Source organism: Lipotes vexillifer, unplaced genomic scaffold (assembly GCF_000442215.2).
Source record: "Lipotes vexillifer unplaced genomic scaffold, Lipotes_vexillifer_v1.1 scaffold380, whole genome shotgun sequence".
Taxonomy (NCBI): Eukaryota; Metazoa; Chordata; class Mammalia; order Artiodactyla; family Lipotidae; genus Lipotes; species Lipotes vexillifer.
In genome coordinates this window covers 1,596,467-1,617,978 of record NW_006779049.1, presented here as the reverse complement: position 1 = coordinate 1,617,978, position 21,512 = coordinate 1,596,467, and the positions used below count along the sequence as shown (strand labels likewise).

Genomic DNA, 21,512 nt, shown 5'->3' with positions numbered 1-21,512 from the left:
GGCTCAGCGGCCATGGCTCACGGGCCCAGCCGCTCCGCGGCATGTGGGATCTTCCCGGACCAGGGCACGAACCCGCGTCCCCTGCATCGGCAGGCAGACTCTCAACCACTGCGCCACCAGGGAAGCCCTGAACTCATTTTTTCATGTTAACATTTCATGTTGAGCTTTCACTACTATTGATTTACATTCCCGGTGCTTTTTTGGTGCAACTTGCTGAGAAATGAATTTGATTCACTGGACCTGAGCTGGCCTATGAAGGAAGGCTGCAGATGGATAGAGCTTGGGGAATGGGAAGAATAGAAAAATAAAATGCTATCAGCAGAAGAAGCAGAAATTTGAAAATCATGCTTAATGAATACCAAGTAAGACAGAATCTTAGACTAAGGGTTGTATTTGGGACATTTGACATTGGAAAAAGCAAAACAATTTAAGGCATACATCCTACTTGCTGATAGACTAAAAGGCATATATAAGTTACTGTATGATTTATTTCTACTTAGTTATTCTCTCCTGAACAACAAAACAATATAGATTTCATTTTAATTAGAAAAAGTAATTCACATGTGAACAGGAACCTGAGAAATCACATGAAGAGTATTGCTCATTTATCCTTCACTGTTCACTGAGACTACATTTGTAGGTTCTATGTCCTCTCCACAGGGACCAGAAGTAGGTTTATAACAACATTAGAATTAGGGGATGTTTGTGCTGAAAAAGACCTTAGAGAGCATCTAATACAATTCTCTCATTTTACAGATGAGGAAACTGAAACTCAAGAGAATCTGAGTTTAGTGATATCACACTTAGTAATGCAGCTAAGAAGAGAACCCAGGAATCTTCTGTCCCAGAGCAGTATTTCTAGTATACCATCCTCCTCCATCATAATGGTACAGACTTAACAACAACAACGACAAAGTAATCTATATAACAGAAAAAGTAGTCTGTGCTTCTGGTCCTATGTTAAGTGCTGCTGTGTTCAGTTGATGCTGCTTATTTCACACTCGGTTGTCTGCATATTAATTGTATTTACATTATCCAGAGGCTTGGGATGCATGAACAAAAGAGATCCTAACCTTTTATACTGTCATATCTGTCTTTTACATATTACTGTTGATTACATGCCGCTTTGTTCTCCAAAACTGCTCTAAAAGACTTAGGCATTCTTCAGGGCAGAAAGCACATATAATTCCTCATTCTGTGACAAGAATAATTGCTTTTTGACTGACCATTGCTCGGATTTCAAGAATGCAAGTAAAATTGTGCTTATTTTTTAAAAAGTTATATCTATGCATCATAGCTACATATTCTTTATGTTCAATATCTCTTAATACCACTTATAAAAAACCTTTAGCCTTTTGCTGCTCTTTTCATTGAATGAAATGCATCAAGCATTTTTCACATGTGCCAGTTCAACTTCTTTATGATGTCAGAGATAATTGTTTTGGCCTCAGGGAAAGAATGTGCTTTCTGCTGTAGATGATGGCTGCAGAACCATCTGAGTAAAAAATGAACCAGTTGTGAAGGCTTAGGTTTCTTTATCTTATCAATTATTGAAGAAAGAAACTTTCTTTAGCACAAGGAGAATACTAAAAATGTCAAGATAAAATGATGCGAAATGAAGTTGAGGGTAGGAATGGGTACAGTAAACAAGTTTGAAGTTAACAAGCTCTTTAATGGATGAGATGGAGGATGTGTTAACCACATTTACATTTTATCAGGTGAAATTATTTCTGTTTTTAAAATAATCAAAAGGGAAATTGAATTTTTACTATCAGGGGAAAAGTTGAGACAAGTCTATCATCTGTGAAATCCACATCCATTTCTTCCTGGACGAATAAATGTATTTGACTATTACGACTGTGAGAATAACCAGAGGCATTATACAGAATCAAAAGTATATAAGCTACATGGCATGTGCATTTACACTCAAGTATACTGAGATATAACCACACTGTTCATTTAAAAAGCAATAATCTAATTTATTTATGTTTCAACACTAGGTTTATTAGAACTTTTTGTTTGGACAGTAGGAAAACATGATCGGGGTTTCCCATTCTCAGGGCAGATGATGGTAAAGCTCAATGCTTGATATCTTGTCATTTTCTGCTATCAGAAGGAAGAAGAACAGGAAGCCAAGAAAAGGAAAAGATCACCTCCACCACTGTCCAGCACTATCACATAAGTGGTGATTTTCTAAGGTTCATAAAATATCAAAATAACCAAAACTGGCAGGAAAAACTGCTGGACATTTCATTGATAGGCACTTTCCATAAGCAAATGTTTTGTGAAGGTCCACTATGAGCCAGCATTGTTAATATACAGTTACGTTAAATTAGCTTTGAAATATGGAAGAATGGATAATGCCAGTTAACATTTATTGAGCAATAATTATTGACAAAGGTGCTATGCTGATCTCTTACTCTCATGATGTCGTTTAATTTCCACAACAATTCTATGAGGAAAGTAATATTGTGAATCCCATTTTGTGGGTGAGGAAACAGAGATTTAGAAAGTCAAAATTAACATTACTTAGACGGTAAGTAGTTCTCACAGATGACAAATCCCTTTCCCATACATCGATTCTGCCTGCTCTGAGTAGATTTAAGGCCTCTGGGGCAAGAATTATTAGAAGAGTAGCAGTTCCTAAAATCAGAATATTCCCTGAGCAGTGATTATACCCCCAACTGAGAGAAAATTCAAGGAGGAAGACTGATCTAGATTTGGCTGGACTCTCTTGGATGATGTGTCTAGATATGTAAAATGTTTTCTTCAGTCAAAAAAGAGTGCTCTTTACTTATATATATTTTACCTTGAGCTACACTGTCCAATATGACAACCACCATCCTCCAGTGGCAACTGAGCACTTGAAATGTGGCTAGTCTGAAGTGAAGTTACGGTAAGTAGAAAATACGTATTGGACTTCAAAGACTTAGTACTAGAAAAAGAATAAAAAACACCTCAGTAATAATTTTCATATTGATTATATGTTGAAATCATAATATTCTGGATATATTAAGCTCAGTGTTTTATTATAATTCATGTTGCCTTTTAAAAATACTTTTTAAAGTTTGCTACTGGAAAAATTTAAATATATGTGGCTCACATTATATTTTATACTACAGTGCTGATCTAAAGTGCTTTCTTCCAAGTCTTGCTTTATTGGAGAGATTTAGTGAGCTACACTCCCTGTTGGCTCCTATGGTAATGATTTGGTGAGAGAGCAAGAGATCTAAACTAGCTTCTTCTGCTGTAAGAATGTGAGGGGTTTTGTTCCTTCCCCTTGCTTATCTTACAATCTGTTGTTTATTTATTTACCAACTATAATCAGCACTAATCCCTTATGACAAAAATAAAATTGACAGTTTTATTTTAAAATGATAATAATGGAGGGCAGCATGGAAAACTATGCCATCCCCTTAGCCAGGCATATATATATATAGTGAAAAGGAAACCAGATTAATCCTTCGGGTTGCTGCAGGATAGACAAGAGAACCTAGGTAGCATATCTAAATCTGGTAAGAGATCATGGGGCTGAATACTGTGGTTTTAGGACATCATCATAGATGGCAAAACTAAAGTTACAACAATTCAACACTGAGATGGGCTCATTTGTTTTCTCAAAGAGGATACAAAAGCAAAAGCTTCCATATTACTAGCTGGGAATCAGGACTCCATAACTGACACTTAATTTTAAGAAGATTAGGATTAGTATGGGAAGTAGCAGAGAATCATCACACCTGGTGAGAATGAGAACTATAAAAATTTAATAAAAAATAGAGAAAGGAAGTTCAATGTAATCAAAATTTGAAGTGAAATATATTAACACAGCTATGGAAACAATGAGAAAATTGCGGATTACCAGAAAAACAAAGGACTTTTTTTTTTTTTTTTTTTTTTTTTTTAAAGATGCCTCCATGTCCTTTTTCCTGAGAAACTAAAAGGATGGAGTTGCCACTATGTGAAACATAGAAGAATATGAAAGAAAGACATGTTAGGGAAGGAGAAGAAACTCCATTTTGGACATGCTAATTTGGAAACACCTTTAGACCAGAAGCAGACACTGGCTGAATATATGAGTCTGAAGTTCAGAGGAGAGGCTCTCAACTGTAGATAAGAATTTGAAAATCACCAGCTTATGGATGGTATTTAAAAGCATGGACTGAACAATGTCAACAATTAAATGAAAGCAGACAGAAGAGAGAAGGGGCCCAGGGGCTGAAAGACCAAAGATACTGAAAAGGAGCATCATATGAGGAAAGAGGGAAAATCAGAAGGGTGGGTTTCTGGCAGGCAAATGAATAAAATGTTCCCAGTAGGAGTCAATGATTTACGTACTGTAGAAAATACTTCCATTTAATTAAGGTGAGAACTCAAAAATTTACCAATGACATTGACTAGAACAGTTTTGATAGAGTCGTGGCAATGGAAGATTGGTTGCAGTGAGTTTGAGCTAGCATGGGAGCACAGATATAAGAGACAGTACAGAAAACTCCTTTGAGGAGATTTGTTGTAAACAAATAGAGGACAGAGTGAAGCTGTAGCTACAAAGGAAGTAGGGCCAATACTTCTTTAGGTAGAGAGAAATAACAGCATGCTGTTATGTTGATAGGAAAGATCAAGTGGGAAGGTGAAAACCTTTTATGCTTAAGAAAACTTTTATGTTGATGTAGAAAAGAAAAAGGATATTGCTGGGGCTCTGCAGAAGCACAGATGAGAGAAGATAGGGTCTGTACATAATGGAGGTGTTGGTTTCCATCAGTAATAGCAATGGCAGTCAGAGAAAAGGCAGCATACATAAGCACAGAGTTTGACAGGTGGATGGAAGTACTGGTGGCAGGGTGTGCAAGATTCAATTCTGATTGCTTCTATTTTTCTCAGTAAAATAGAAAGCAGAATCATCAGATGAAAGTAAAAATGAGAGATGTGTTGAAGGTGAGGAGAAGAGAGGGGTATAGCATGATCATCCAAATGAAAAAGGGAACAGACTGGGAATATAGTATGATTCCTAGAACCCATCGAATCTACTGGGCATCAATTTAAAGAGAATCCAATCAATATGCTGTGTGTGTGCTCATTTGCAACTTTATCGAACTTCAGGGGAGTACGGAATAATCTTCACAGTAGCCCTGTTAGGTAGGTACTGTTATGCAGGAACAAAGAGGGGTTAAGGAAATTGCCCAAGATCACAGAATTAGTAAGGGTTAGTCTTTGGATTCTAATCCATACATAGCTTCTATCACTTACCACTATACTTACTGCTTCCATGTAATTGTGTATTACATGTGTATGCCATGAATACACTAATTATCTGGTCAGGGCAATGAAGTGATCTTAGTGCCATTGTCCAAGATAAAGAGTGCAGAAAGGAGAGAAGGTTTCAAGCATGGGAACAAAGGAACTAGGAGATTACTGGAATTTTGTACTTTGGTAGTGGAGTGGGTCTGTGAATTTTTCTGAAATAGAACAAGGTTCTGGCTCTCACAGTATTCGCATTTTAGTAGAGAAACAACCACAATATACCAGGATAAGTGCTACAATTGATGTCCAATGGAACTAGAGAGGAGGAGTGCGCACCACCCTTGGAGGAAGTGGGAAGAAAAGGTGTCAACAAACACCTCCCAGATGGTAAGACGGTTAGTCAGATTCTTGAAGAATGAATACAAAGTCCTCAGGCAAAGAACCACATGTGCAAAGGCATGGAAAAATATCACTTTCAGGGTCCTGTTAATGCTCCATCTGGGAAGAATGGTGCAAGTGTAAGGAGATTACACAGGAAAGATGGGTTGGGAACAGCTGGAGAGCTATTTAAAAATCAGAGGGAGAGAAGTGGCATGAGAGGCTTTGCATTTTATGAAGAAAATGCTGGACCCAATTTGAAGGATTTATTGGAAAGGGAGTGGGAGGGAATATTTGAGATGATGAGACCATTTTAGTGATTATTACAGCTGCACAGTAACTGGGAGTGAAGTAGAAATTGTGAGGATGAAGAAGAGGTAAATCCCTAACAGAAATCACTTGAAATTGTTTCAATTTCTACCACGCTTTTTTTTTTTTTTTTAATTAGGAATAGTGTTATTTTATTGGGGAAAACCAAAATGCTATTGGCTACACCTGCCAATAATTCAGCAATCACCTAACAAGCTACAGACCCTGTGAAACTGCTTTTTCTATCATTATCCCAGTCTTGGTATATCTAGTACCCAAAACAAAATAACCTACATTTCAGCATTTTAAAGTTAAAAAATTGTTTTAAATTAATCGTTAAAATGTAATTGTATACAAATAATTAACAAGTGAACAGATATCAAACTCTTCTTTCAAACTATGGCCTGTGATATAGTTAGCAATCTCAATTTGAAGACCTAACTGACATAGAAATTTGGTACAGATTGATTCTAGCAAACTCTGAAGTGTCCCCAAAGAGCTCAAATACATTAAATCCTTTTGGAACTAAGGTTGATATAAACAAACAAATAAATAATAAAGTTACCTACTCTATATTTAACTACAAGAGAGAATTAATAACACATAATGGCCTCTTGCTTTTAGTTAAAGACAATAGTATATCACAAGTATTTATATTTACTCTATCTGAAACTAAAACTTAAAATCGGTATCGATTATTTTGATAAAACTTAAAAAATGGCTTTGGGATACCCATAAAATCCAAAAATATCTCCTTAGGCTTTGGTATAATCTTCATTTTATTTTGCAAAGCTGCTTGAGATTTTCTTCATTAAAATTCTCTTCATTTGGCCATCTGAGCTAGCAGTCATTTACTTCTTAGTATGAAATAGTTTATCCAGAATTGCCCTCTTCTTTACACAACTAGGGTAACAAAAAAGGCATAGAGACATCCTGTATCATGAACAACCCTAGCAGTTGGTCACCCAAGATGGGCTCCATCACATGAAGCTCCCACTGGATGCCTCAGTGGAACATCAGGAACCAGGGCTATGTTCAAGGCAAACGTGTACATTGAAAATCTGGCCTAAACAGCATCCTTTTTCTTTAGGTCCCTGTGCCTGTAGTTGCATTTCAAATAGCAAACTAATTAAATTTATTTAAACTCAAAGTCCTCCATGATGTCCTTTACCCCCAATTTTTTTTTTAACATCTTTATTGGAGTATAATTGCTTTACAATGTTGTGTTAGTTTCTGTTGTATAACAAAGTGAATCAGCTATATGTATACATATGTTCCCATGTCCCCTCCCTCTTCAATCTCCCTCCCACCCACCCTATCCCACCCTTCTAGGTGGTCACAAAGCACCAAGCTGATCTCCCTGTGCTATACGGCTGCTTCCCACTATCTATTTTACATTTGGTAGTGTATATATGTCAATGCAACTTTCTCACTTCGTCTCATGTTACCCCAAATCTAAAAATGTATAATCAGACAGCATTTCCCAGATCTACAATGAAGTCAGTCCTTCATCTAGTATGTTGCCAGCCATATTGAAAGCTCAGCAGCTGATAATCTTCACAGTATTCCCACTAAGAATACCCTCAAAACACCAAAGAAAAAAGCCCATATTTTAATGTTAACTTATTATCAGGGGCAAAGCTATTTCTCCTGAATTACAGCTATGGAACTGCAAATTAACAATCCCCAAGTGGAGGATGAATAACCCAAATTCACAGTAATAGTTAAAACTGCTGCATGCAATACGGTTCAATACCTTCTCTCAAAGAGCTGAATTCTTAAAAATCTCATTTAACAACCCTAACCTTCATTTTGAAAGGGATGTTTGCTCAGTAAATGAAATTTAAAATTGAGTAGTTGTACCTCTTGCTTCCTTTTTTTTAAAAAAGGAGTTTGGTTATAGTTTATAATAATCTAAGGACTGGAAGTCATAATGTTAAAGAGAGAAAGAGGGGAAAAAGTACACCATACATGCTGGTCAGTTTTCCCTTTGGAAACATCTGATCTTATTCTGTGTCAAAGTCTATCTGTCCATGATGTTATTTTTAAACCTTGAAGAAGGAGGAAACTGATTGATCTTAAACGATTTCTAAAAACCTATTTTTCCCCCATACTTTGCCCATTATAAGCCACAGGGATCAACCTGCCCCCTGCTGATAAACTCCATAGTTTGAAAACACTAATCAAACAAGATAGTGAAATGATCAAAGTGTAGTAGTCTGATTCCTCCATTCAGTGTACGACGTATCTGTGAACTGAAGGAGAGCAGGAGATTTCAAATAAAGACTAAAAGAACTCTTTTAAAGCATTTCTTTTGTACTTGAAAATTTGTTCATTTTGAGCTATAAAAAAAACAGGAGAGCTAAAAGCCTAATAAATTCCTTTGATCTGGACATGCCAAGTTCTTAAAGAGAAAGTCTAAAAGGTTGCAGACTGTCTGCTGTTTTCTAAAAATTAAAATCCAGCAAACTATCACCTCATCTCCCCACTGCCTCCCTGCCCCCCATAGGGGGATATTCCATCCATTTTAGGAAGAATAGAAAATATTAGAAATGATTAGAGTAAGATCTAAGCTTACTCAAATATTTTGACCAAGAATACAGGAATCTCTCACTATGTTGTAGTCCCAGAGAGGGCACCTCTCATCCAGGGCCTCTCCTGGAAACAGTCAGATGAATCACTGGAATCATTTGGCATGAATAGAGGCAATGAACAGGCATCTAAACCCTAAAATATTCCCTGGTGGGAAAGTGATAATTTAAATTTGAGAAGTAATAGATTTTAAAGTAACAAAGTACGAAATGGATAAATGAGAGCATTTAAATCCATAAGAAGGCATTTAAACTCATTTTCAAAAGTTGAAATCCTATGCTGGCTACACAAAAATATGTCCACAGCCAGATGTGTCTGTCATTTTGTGCCCTAGTCTAAACCATGCTACTCAAAGTGAGGTCTACACATAAGCTCCATCAGTTTCACTTGGAACTTGTTAGATACATCCAATTTTAGACCCTACCCCAGATTACTTGAATCAAAATCTGCATTTTAACAAGACCCTGGGTGATACAAATGGTCATCAAACTTTGGGAAGCAGTGGCCTGGACTAATAATGCTTTTGATACCTGCCACAAATTTTATTTCTAATACACACTCTGAATTTATTCATAAATGTAAATACTACAAAGTTTTATAGAAAACTTTCTCTAGAATTCTGAACTAAAGGAGGAAATAAAAATTTCCAGTAGTGTGCATTCCTGAAATATGTTCCCTTACACTTTCCCAGATTTCTCTGTGCCTCTGTGTGTGTTTAAGAGAGATCAATGTGTGTGTTGTTCTGCATTACCTTTTCCGTTAAATCAAATTCATCCCAGAACTTTATAGAAAATTTTTCTTGAGAAATATATTATTATATAAGAGACAAAAAGATGAGTAACATATAATCCACATTCTCAAGTTCATAAAATGTTAGGAGAAGACTAACCAATAATTCGAAACAAATATACAGTTAGTGTCTTGGGCACCAGGCATTCATTATAATATTATAAAGGAAGAGAGAGAAAAAGAGTACACTAGGCATGGTCTAGCATGCCAGAATACCTTCCTTGAGGAAGCCACCACTTTCACTAAATACAGTTATGAGGAGGCTGTCCAATATATCTTCCAGAGGTGGGCTTAAGACCCAGACAAGGAAATCACAGTACCATATTCTCCACAATACGGCCAAAACTGGGCAAGAGATTCAAGCAGGGTCCATCAGAAACTACTGAAATGATATAAGGACTCTAACAGAAATCAATGTTATTTTTTTTTTAACTGGAATCAAGAAAGATGCACACACACAAACACATACCTACACATTTATATATGGAGAAAGAGAAATATATGCAAATATTTGTCGCTACAAATATTTATTTGTAACAGTGTAAATATCCATCAACATATCCATGAGTAAAAGCCCACATACAGAAGGAAGCTGATTAAAGACACCAGGAGATTGAGAGAAATAACTATAATGACATAATGTGTAACCTTGGGTTTAGACATGCCTAGACTAGAATCCATTCCTAGTCTTTCAAGATACTGAAAAATTACATTCCACTTCTAGTCAAGGTAGTGTGCGTTAGAGTTCTATAACTCAAAAATGTAAGATTCTTGCCTATCACCAGAACATTTACTGAGAATCCTTTATATAAGGAGTATATCATGATCTGTTAAATGTATTACTTGATTTATTCCTATAATGCACTGTATGCAACAACATAAATATTATTATCCTAATTTTATTGAAAAGAAAATTGAGGCTGAGAGACTAAATAAATGGAGATAATTATCCAGATCTGGCTTTAAATCCCATCTCTGTTTGTGTTATCCATATCTGTGTCACCTTAAATAGTTTGATTAAAAAAGTACCAAAATTTTCTATGAAAGGTTTAAACAGGGAGAGAGAATATACAACTTGCCAGGAATTTAGGAATGTCTTCATAGAGGAGATACCTTTAATCTAAGCCCAGAGGCAGTGGCAGAATTTCAAAAAGACAAAAAGAGTCCAGAGAATTGTATGAACACTGGCTTAGTAGTAGATTTTCGACATATTCAGAAGCAGTGCAAACATGTTTTGAACACAGGGAGATAGAATTGGGAGACTAGTCTGGACAGACTAATTGATATCATATTGTAAATCTCTAAATTCAAGGTGTTCAGTTTGTATTTAATTTATTAGGCATTTGGAATTCACTGAAAATTCTTGAGCTGAGCCATGAACCAATGAAAATTCCACTTAAGAGAGAATGATTTAGTTAAGATGTGTAGTTTGGATACAAGAGAAAGAGACAGAATACAGACTACTAATGTAGGAAGAAATTTTAATAATCTGGGTCCATTTTGCTTATATATTTTAAAGCTCTATACAAATAAGCTATAATTATTGATAATGACAGATTGATCTATGGGACTTTTATTTATTCTACTTTTTTTCTTTCATAATTTTTTAAAGAAAAAAAAGTTCATACAGTGACATTTAACATCAAAGAAATTTAAATACTTACACCCCCAAATTTGTTAAGATCATACTTGCTATTAATAATATAAATATCTAACTTTTACTTTAAAAATTCATATACTCCAATGTTAGATATGTGAGATGTTTTCAGAATATCAGTGTTTCAACGTGTGTGGGAGACTGTAGTAGGGAAGGCTGGAGTAGGGGATGAAAGGGTTCAACTAGGATAATGATGAAGACAGTAAAAAGAAGAGGGACCCCTGGAGCAATATGAGGGAGGTATCTGCTGAAGATAAACTATTGTAGTGGTTTTCAAAATGGGGTCTCTGGACCAGCAGCATCAGCATCAAAGGGCAAATTATTAGAAATATACATTTTGGGGCTCTATTCCAGGTCTACTAACTAAGGAACTCAGGGAATAGAGCCCAACAATCTGTGTTTTAATAACCACTTATGGTGATTCTGACATACTTCAAAGTATGAGAGTCACTATCTTCATCTGGTTAAGAGCACGGTTCTGGATTTGAATTCATGATTCTTTTACTAGCTGTGTGGTTTTAGACAAGTCATTTATATTGGGTAAGCTTTATATTTTCCATCTGTAGGAGTTCTCAATTGATAGGATTAATGTTAGAACTGTATAAAGTTGTTCTTATACAGTGTTTAGTACAGTGCCTGGCATGAAATAAACACTAAACAATGACAACTCTTATCACAAGGTAACAATCAGGTTGCTCAGATTAAGGAATTACCAAAATGGATTCCTGCTTATCATTTTTGGTGATTAGAAGATTACTGATAGCTTTAACAGAGTGAGCCAATATGAAATGCAATATTTAAAATAAAGCGTAAGAATTTCCTCAACACTTTATGATTCCTAATCTGAACAAACGGTGTGACCTTAGGCCAGTTTGTTAACTTATACTGTCCTTAATTTTTTCAACATCATTTACTGTAAATGGATTCAATGATATCTAAGTTTTTTTCAATTCTGCATTCCAGGTTTTCCCTCGCTTATCACTAAAGCGATAAATTGTTAATCGATCATTTACAATTAGGTTTAAAGCACTGTGACCAATGATTTAGAGAATGTAAGAATTATAAAAAGCCCCCTGTGCCAGTTAGACTTGGAATATGTACATGAAGAATTAACTAACCCTAAAGGCAGTATGGAGTATTTCAAGGGAGTGACAAAAATATACCTGGGGAAATAAAACAACCAAAGTCTGTCTAATATAACTTTAAATTCATGGCTACTAACCTTGTTTTTATTTCTAAGCAGAGTTCCTATATTTCTCTAGGATATTCATTTTGCAAGCCTAGATGACTCTCCAGACCTTCTACTTATTTATCAAACCTCTATCACTTGCTTTACTCTTTCCTAGCAGATAGCCATGCCTCTTAATTTCACTGAGAAAAGGAACACTCAGAAGAGAACTATGGTCAATTAATCTTTGAAAAAGGAGGCAAGAATATACAATGGAGAAAAGATAGTCCCTTCAGCAAGGTGGTGTTGGGAAAACTGGACAGACTCATGTAGATCAATGAAGTTAGAACACTACCTCACAGCATACACAAAAATAAAACTCCTAAAAGAGGAAAGAGGCAAAACATTCTGTGACATAAATTGTAGCAATATTTTCTTAGATCAGGGCAAAAGAAATAAAAGCAAAAATAAACAAATGGAGCCTAATCAAACTTATAAGCTTTGCACAGCAAAGGAAACTATAAACAAAACGAAAAGACAATCTACAGACTGGGAGAAAATATTTGCAGACATTGTGACTGACAAAGGCTTAATTTCCAAAATATATAAACAGCTCATACAACTCAATATCTAAACAACAAACAACCCAATAAAAAAAAATGGGCAGAAGACCTAAGTAGACATTTCTCCAAAGAAGTCATAGAGTTGGCCAACAGGCATATTAAAAGATGCTCAACATCACTAATTATTAGAGAAATGCAAATTGTCTGAGTGGTCATCATCAAAAAGTCTACAAATAATAAATACGGGGGGGTGGTTTGGAGAAAACAGAATCCTCCTACACTGTTGGTGGAAATGTAAAATGGTGCAGCCACTCTGGAAAACATTATGAAGTTTCCTTAAAAAACTAAAAATAGTTACCATATGATTCAGCAATCCCACTCCTGGACATATATCCAGAAAAGATGAAAACTCTAATTCAAAAAGATACATGCACCCCAATGTTCACAGCAGCACTTTTCACAATAGCTAAGACATGGAAGCAATCTAAGTGTTCACCAACAGATGAGTGGATAAAGAAGATGTAGTGTGTATATGTGTGTGTGTGTGTGTATATATCTATATAAAATGGAATATTACTATATATATGCCACATATATAATAGAATATTACTCACACATAAAAAGAATAAAATATTGCCATTTGCAGCAACATGGATGGACCTAGAGATTCTCATACTGAATCAAGTCAGACAGAGAAAGACAAATATTATATATCACTTATATGTAGAATCTAAAAAATAATACAAATGAACTCATTTACGAAACAGAAACAGACTGACATAGAAAACAAACTTATGGTTACCAAAGGGGAAAGGGGGGGAGGGATAAATTAGTAGTATGGGATTAACAGATATACACCACTATATATAAAATAATGAACAAGGATTTACTGTATAGTACAGTAAGCTATATTCAATATCTTATAATGGCCTCTAATGGAAAAGTATCTGAAAAAGAATATACACATAACTGAATCACTGTGCTGTACACCTGAAACTAACACAGTATTGTAAATCAACTATAGTTAGATTAAAAAAAAAACAACTATAGTAAATTCTCATTAACACATCTACTTACTATTTTGCCCATATATACTTCCTTCCCTTCTGTTAAAACTGTTAGAATGAATTAATTTTTCATACTTCTTTCTAAAGCTTGTATTCCTCTTACATGTTAGTTCCCACACCCTCTTGTCTACTCAAAAATATTACTCAAGTAATTGTCACGTTTTACCACTACATCATCAGGTTTTTCCTCTTTATTGGATATACCCTACTGGCATATAGCCATGGTCTTATTTCCCCTCTCTTAATAAATCCCTCTCTTGACCAACTTCCCCTCCAGGGAACACCTAGTTTCTCTGCTCCCATTTACTGCAAAACTATTTCAAATAGTTATCTAGTCATCCAGTCTTCAACTTATCCACTCTCATTCTCTTAAGCTGGCTCCAATAAGGCTTTTGTCTCCATATTTCACTGAGCTGCTGTTGTCAAGGTCATCGGTAACTTTTGAGATGCTAAATCTAATGGTCAATTCTCAGTCTAAAGTCTTCCTTAAAAACCACAGCAACATTTAACAACATTGATCCCTACTTAAACACTTGAAACACTTTCTTCACTCAGCCCTTGGGACTGGTGACTTCTGATTTTCCTCCTAAGTTAACTGTTTGCTCTTTTTGAGTCTTGTTTGCTGCCTTAGCCTTGCTTTATAAATCTCCTGAAGTTAAAATGTTCCAGTATTTGGACTAGTTATCTAATAGAAATTACTCCTTAGGTGACACCATATACTCTTATAAATTAAAAAATCATTTATATTCTGATTTTTTCCAAATTTATGTCTCCAGAAAGATTTATTATCTGAACTCCAGAATTACGTATTTAACATCTCCTTTTGGATATCCAATAAGCAATCCCAAAGCTAAATTGTCCAAAATTCCTAATTTTTCCTGACAAATCTGCTACTTCTTTAGTCTTCCCCTTCTCAAAAACCAACAATCACTGTGTTGCTGTTGCTTAAGTCAAAAACCTTGATCCTTTTACATTCCTCTGATTCACTCACATACAACAACTAAGCCATCAAATGATTCTGTAAGTTCCACTTTCAAAATATACCTAGAAAAATTCCACTTCTTACCCTTTCCACTGTTACTGCCTTTCGCTTGGTCACTATCATCATCATCTGTTTATTTCAACAGGCTTTTTATTGGTTTCCCCATCTCTACTTCTGCCAGTGAAAATCTACTCTAAACATATCAGCCTGGGAGAAGACCACATTACATCTCTGTTCAAATCCTTTGCATGGCTTACGTCACTCCCCGTAAAAGTCAATAATCTGCATAATAATCTCTTAATACCTTCATTCCTTGCTACTCAGAGTGTGTTCCTCAGACCAGCAGCATCTACATCACTTGGTAGGACATGCAAAATCTCAGGTACCATTCTAGACTTTCTGAATTTAAATCTACATTTTAAAAGATCCCCAGTTTATTCATATGCACATTGACATTTGAAAAAAATTATTATAAATAATCTTCCACTTCTTTCCCTCTGGCTTCATTTTCTATCACTTTCTCCCATCGCTTTCTTTGCTGCTGCCACATGATCCCTTTACTTTTAGGACCTTCATTTATATTTGCTGTGTTGCACTGAACTGAGTCTTTCAGTTCAACAGTTACGGAGGAACTGAATCTTGCCATTAACCCCCACGAGTGGGTTTAGAAGCAGATCCTTCACTAGCCAAGTCTTGTGATGACTGTACCTGCCCCCAAACCTTAATTTTAGCTTTGTAAGATATTCTGAGTCAAAGGATCCAGCTAAGCTGAGCCTAAGATTCCTAATTCAAATAAACCATGAGATAATCAATACGTGTTGTTTGAAGCCACAAAGTTTTGGGGTAATTTGTTAACATTCAATAGATAACTAATGCAGATGTCACATACTGGCTCCTGCTTCTAGAAGGCTCTTGCCCTAAACAATTAACATATTTTAAAAACAATGACAAAGACCATAAGTGAGGGTATGAGGGAAGCAGTCATTGTATCTCTTGGCTCTCAATGTATGTACTACTTAATTGGATAAATAAGAATGACATCCTAAACCATTTTTTTAATTTAGTCAATAAATTAATATAAACAAGTGCTAAGCTTATATAACACAAACGATAAGTGCAGTCAGAGTTTAGAAAGAAATAGATTAAGGAAGTTTGGGAAACCTATCACAGTTTAGTATGATCTGAACTTCACTTAAAGAATGATGAGACTATGTAGAAATTTATACAATCTCTAAAGAAGACAACTCAAAATATTTATATTCAATACAATCCATTTTTCAACATTTTATTATATCTAAAGGCATTATTTGCCCTTCTTCATCTCTCTTTATTTGTAGTCTTGTTGGAACTGTATTTCCCTCCTAAAAATCATTTCTATCAAGCTTCTCTTTTATCCAAATTCCTTCCTGTTAACTAACGGTGCCTTTATATTTCCCAGAGTACAAAATACAGAAGTAAAACAGCTGTTATAAATCTTTAAGGGCTGGAAAAATTAAATGGATAGAGTACAAATCTCCAAAGATAAGACTGATTTGCAACTTTCTTTCTTCCTTGTCATTGCTCTTGTTAAGTGACCTTTAATATGACCTGCAGGCATCAATAAACTCAAGAATAATGAGACATTTATGTTGACTTCCAGCTCAATAGAAAGTTTCTTGCCTTTTCCAGAATGTAATTAGTTCCTATTTAAATTTTTGAAATTAATAATTCCATACTTGTGCTGTGGTATGGTTTACACAAAATACATTTTTACGTCTGTTGTAGCCCTGAAGAAATGCATTAAAATAAACTATTTCACACTGCATTACCAAAAGTTGTTCAAACCATGAACCTTGATCTTGGTGAACCATAATCAAGACATTCCTTTGAATCTACAAGAGGCAGAGATGGAGGTACACTTTGGAGCCAATTTCAATCAAGCTATCAGAATGCATTTATTGCATACAGTGTATGCAAACCAGCCTTATAAGAGTAGAATTTACAAAGAAGTATACAATGGGGCTATTCAGAAGGCATCCTTCTCTAGGAAATTAACATTTGAAGTACTTTATAAATTCAAACAAATGACATATTCATCAAGCACCAGGGAGAAAATAAATCTCTTGTAATCACATCATCTAGACTAAAGTACTGTTTCTCAAACTTTAGTGCCCAACAGAATCACCTTGACAGCATTTAGGCTTATTAAAATTCAGAGTGCTGGGCCCTATTCCCAGAATTTCTAATGCAGTAGATAAAATTTGCGTTTTAACAAGTTCCCAGGTGACATTGATGCTGTATGTCCACACTTTGAGAACAACTGGTCGCCACACTGTGAGAACCACTGGTCTAGAAAAATCAGATTTAATGTTTTGGCATTTATTTTTCCAAAAGTTTTTTTTTTTTCATTCTAAAATATATGTAGAGAAATACCTACAAATTCACACAGTCATATATACACACACACAAATCAGTATCTTTTGTGTATTTTTGAAAGTTGTTTGAACTTTTATTTTTTTGGTGTGTCTTTTGTTTTACTTAGCAGAATATTATAACATTACTCCGGGTTATTACATGTACTTGCTCATCTTTTCAAACACAATTATTAAAGGCTATTCAAAAGATAGGTTTTGTTTACTTGCAACATTTGCCACAGAAATGTTTCTCCCTACTTCCCCACCAGTCTAATGTGTATATATGAAGATCTCAACTTTTCCTCAAGGAATTTTTCACAAAGTTTCACCTCTTGTACCCCTGGTACAGGGGGAAGCTGAATGCTGAGAACATAACCTTTTGCCATATACAGGATATTCAGTTACCTGAATAGTAACAATGTTTGAGGAACTAAAACAAGTGACTACAAAAAATAACTAACATACAGGACAGAATATGACAAGCTCATTTTAATTATATGGAATCACTGCTACTAGGATTTAAAAGGAAAGGTGAGGACTCTCTCCAGAAATGAAGACATTTCACAGAGAAGGTACAATTTTAACAAGCCTGAAAAGGCCTTACAGTGATGACTATAATGGCTATTGATTTCTTCCTTGCTCTCCTTTCATCCTGACTTCTCCCCAATCCTCTCCAGTACACTCCCTCTCCCACAGGCCTGGTTGTCCTGTTGTACAATATAATGTGACACAACCTCTTTGACCATAGTTGACCAGTACCTGACCATATAAGAGATAATCTATAATTGGACTAAGCCAACCGACGTTTATAATTTGAACCATGAGACACAGAATGTGAATGAGCTCATAGCTGAGTCACATCAATGGCAGAACTCAACACAACAGAATCAGTGGTGCCCTTGGTGATCTAAGAGTTGCTCTGGTGAAGTCCATTGTTAAGCCTTTCCTTTAATTCTGTGAGATACATATCCTTAGAATAAATTCCCTTTCTCTTAAGGTAACAAGTAATTATGATTATTGTAGCTAAAGGCCTTTTAAAACAGTGATATCTGGAGCTATATGATGGTGGAGCATAACTAAATATTGCTCGTTTTTAGAATATATTTTCTTCACATATTTCAAAACATGAAAAGTAGAACTTCCTGAAAAACAGAATGCAATATAAAAATTCAGAAGCAATGCGTATCTCAGCCATATTTTGTGGCTACTTGTTAACTTTTCTGTTCTATAAAATAGTTAATTTAGAATGAACATCTCAAGGACTCTACAAAAATATTACACTAACCAATGAGCACATATGATTTTTTACTCTTAAATAACTAGAACAAACTCTTAAGGAACAGAAGCAGTCTCAGAAAGTAGAGATTAAGGTTGAGATGGCCATTATAGAAAAAATAATGCTGATCACTTCTCTTAGGAGTCAGTCAAGTAGTCTAAATTCAAATAACACTTTTTGTAACATACATATTGGCTCAATTGTTTTTGCTATTGCCTTAAAACACACATATTTTATTTTAAATGATCTCGATTTCCATAGAGAAGGGTGTTATACTGTAAAAAATAATTCCTCCAGCCAGCCTGGTTAACGTCTCTTTCTGAATACAGGGCAAGTAGAATACGTAAATACATAAATCACCAAAACAGTAAGTTATTTCTTATTTGTTACATGACAGGAATTCCACTGTGGGAGGGAAAAGGAGTAAGGGAGCTTTTATGAATATGAATTTATTAGTAAAAATATAAGAAACTAAACTACTATTCTTGACAGACTATTCACTTCTATGAATATTACATGGCTTTTACAAAAGGAAAATTCAAAAACATATCAAAAGAAAAAGTACTAATATTTTTATAATTGTGTATGTATGTATGTATGTATGTATGTAAAAGTAAAGCCACTTAGGTGAAATCTCAGTATTAGACAAAATGTTCAATGATTATTAGACGTCTCCTCAGAGTGAATATAACATTAGTCTATATATATTTCCTTAATAGCACTCCTATAAAAGTTCCTTTACGTTTAAACAGATCCAACGTAGTTATCTGTCCCATATCATAAGTGATCTTTATACAATAAGGAGGGCATAAAGAATCAGGATTAATTTAAGGACCCTACAGTCTTAAACTAATATTTTATCTATCACACTGTAGTAAGAGATATTATACTACTATTACTTACTTCCTTTGCATTCCATTACCTGGTTCCCATTCTGTTTCCCAGATATGAAAGAAAAAACACAAAAAACCTTCAAGAACTAATTAAAATTGCTACATAAATGAAGTAAATACTAATACAACACTCAGCTGTTCAAAGAGGACAATTAAAACATCAAAATAGTGTCTACTTAAAGACTATTTTAATAATTGCTATTTATTTGACAGACTAGCATGACCTGTGTACTGCCTAGTGATAATGGTGAGACATTAAATAGAGAAAAACATGTCATATCAATGAAACTAATTGAAAGTGAAGAGATGGAAAATTTAATTAACTCTGTGAACTGGCTTTGTCTCTGTCAATTACCTAAATTACACTATCGACACGTGGGCAGAAATCTGTATTCAAGTTCAGACAAGAGTGCTGTGAAACAATTCCTTGATGAGCAGGAGATAAATCATTTCAGGGCTTCCCTGGTGGCACAGTGGTTGAGGGTCCGCCTGCCCATGCAGGGGACATGGGTTTGTGACCCGGTCCGGGAGGATCCCACATGCCGTGGAGCGGCTGGGCCCGTGAGCCATGGCCGCTGAGCCTGCGCGTCTGGAGCCTGTGCTCCGTAACGGGAGAGGCCATAGCGGTGAGAGGCCCACGTACCGCAAAAAAAAAAAAAAAATCATTTCAATTGTATATCAAATCAATAAGTAAATTGAATTAACAGAAATTCAGAATAAATGAAGGAGGAAATATGTATGGGATACTAGGGAAATTATAAAAGTAGACTGAATTAAGCCCAGTAAGGACCTACTGGTATATGAAAACTGATAGTCAGCCTGTCCTTTGATGCTTTGAAGCTAGGCACTGACTTCTCTTGAGAAAACTAGATGGCATCTTCTTCCAATATAAGGCTGTTTAGTCAATACTGAAAATCTGTTGTTTAGCATAGCCGCCATCACTAATTATCTTAGCTAGATCTTCTGGATAACTTGCTGCAGCTTCTACACCTATACTTGCTGCTTCACCTTGCATTATGTTATGGAGACAGCTTGGCTTCCTTCCTTAAACCACATGAACCAACCTCTGCTAGCTTTAAACTTTTCTTCTGCACCTTCCTCACCTGTGTGAGACTTCACAGAATTGAAGAGATTTAGGGTCTTGCTCTGGATTAAGTTTTTTTTTTTTTTTTTGTGGTACACGGGCCTCTCACTGTTGAGGCCTCTCCCGTTGCGAAGCACAGGCTCCGGACGCGCAGGCTCAGCGGCCATGGCTCACGGGCCCAGGCGCTCCTCGGCATGTGGGATCTTCCCGGACCAGGACACGAACCCGTGTCCCCTGCATCGGCAGGCGGACTCTCAACCACTGCACCACCAGGGAAGCCCCTGGATTAAGTTTTGACCTAAGGGAATGTTGTGGCTGGTTTGATCATCTATCCAGATGATTAAAACTTTCTCCATATCAGCTATAAGAGTTTCACTTTCTTATCATTTGTGTGTTCACTGGAGTGAACTTTTAATTTCCTTCAAGAACTTTTCCTTTGCATTCACAACTTGGCTAACTGGTGTAAGAGGCTGAGCTTTCATCTTATCTTTGCTTTTGACATGTCTTCCTTCCTACACTTAATCATTTCTAGCTTTTGACTTACAGGTTATTGTAAGGTTGTTAATTGGCCTCATTTTAATATTGTGTCTGAGGGAACAGGGAGGCCAGAGGAGAAAGAGAGATGGGTGAATGGCCGGTCATTGGAGCAGTCAGAACATACAACATTTATCGATTAAGTTCATTGTCTTACACGAGTGCAGTTCATGGAATCCCAAAACAATTACAATAGTAACATCAAAGATCACTCATCACAGATCACCATAACAACTATAATTATAATAAAAACGTCTGAAATATAAGAATCACCAAAATGTGACCAGAGACATGGAGTGAGCAAATGTTATTAGAAAAATGGCACTGATAGGCTTGCTAGAATAGACGCAGGGTTGCCACAAACCTTCAATTTGTAGAAAATGCAATACCTGTGAAGCACAATAAAGCAAAACACAATGAAATGAGCTCACCCTGTAACTGCTTCAACAGTTCCGTCGTATTTCGAAAGCTGATTTGTGTTTTAAATGCCTTACTTGAAAGAATCTAAAAATAAATGATATGGGGTAAGAAATAAAACCCTTAAATATTAAATAAAAATCAGATATAATTTTAATTTTCCACAAATTAG

General features: G+C 35.6%; 1 protein-coding gene across 1 annotated transcript in view; it reads right to left on the bottom strand.

The window, feature by feature from the left end:
• CADM2 (cell adhesion molecule 2) overlaps window positions 1-21,512 on the bottom strand; it is a 1,104,423-nt gene that overhangs the window by 371,374 nt on the left and 711,537 nt on the right. The gene's annotated exons all lie outside the window — the stretch shown is intronic.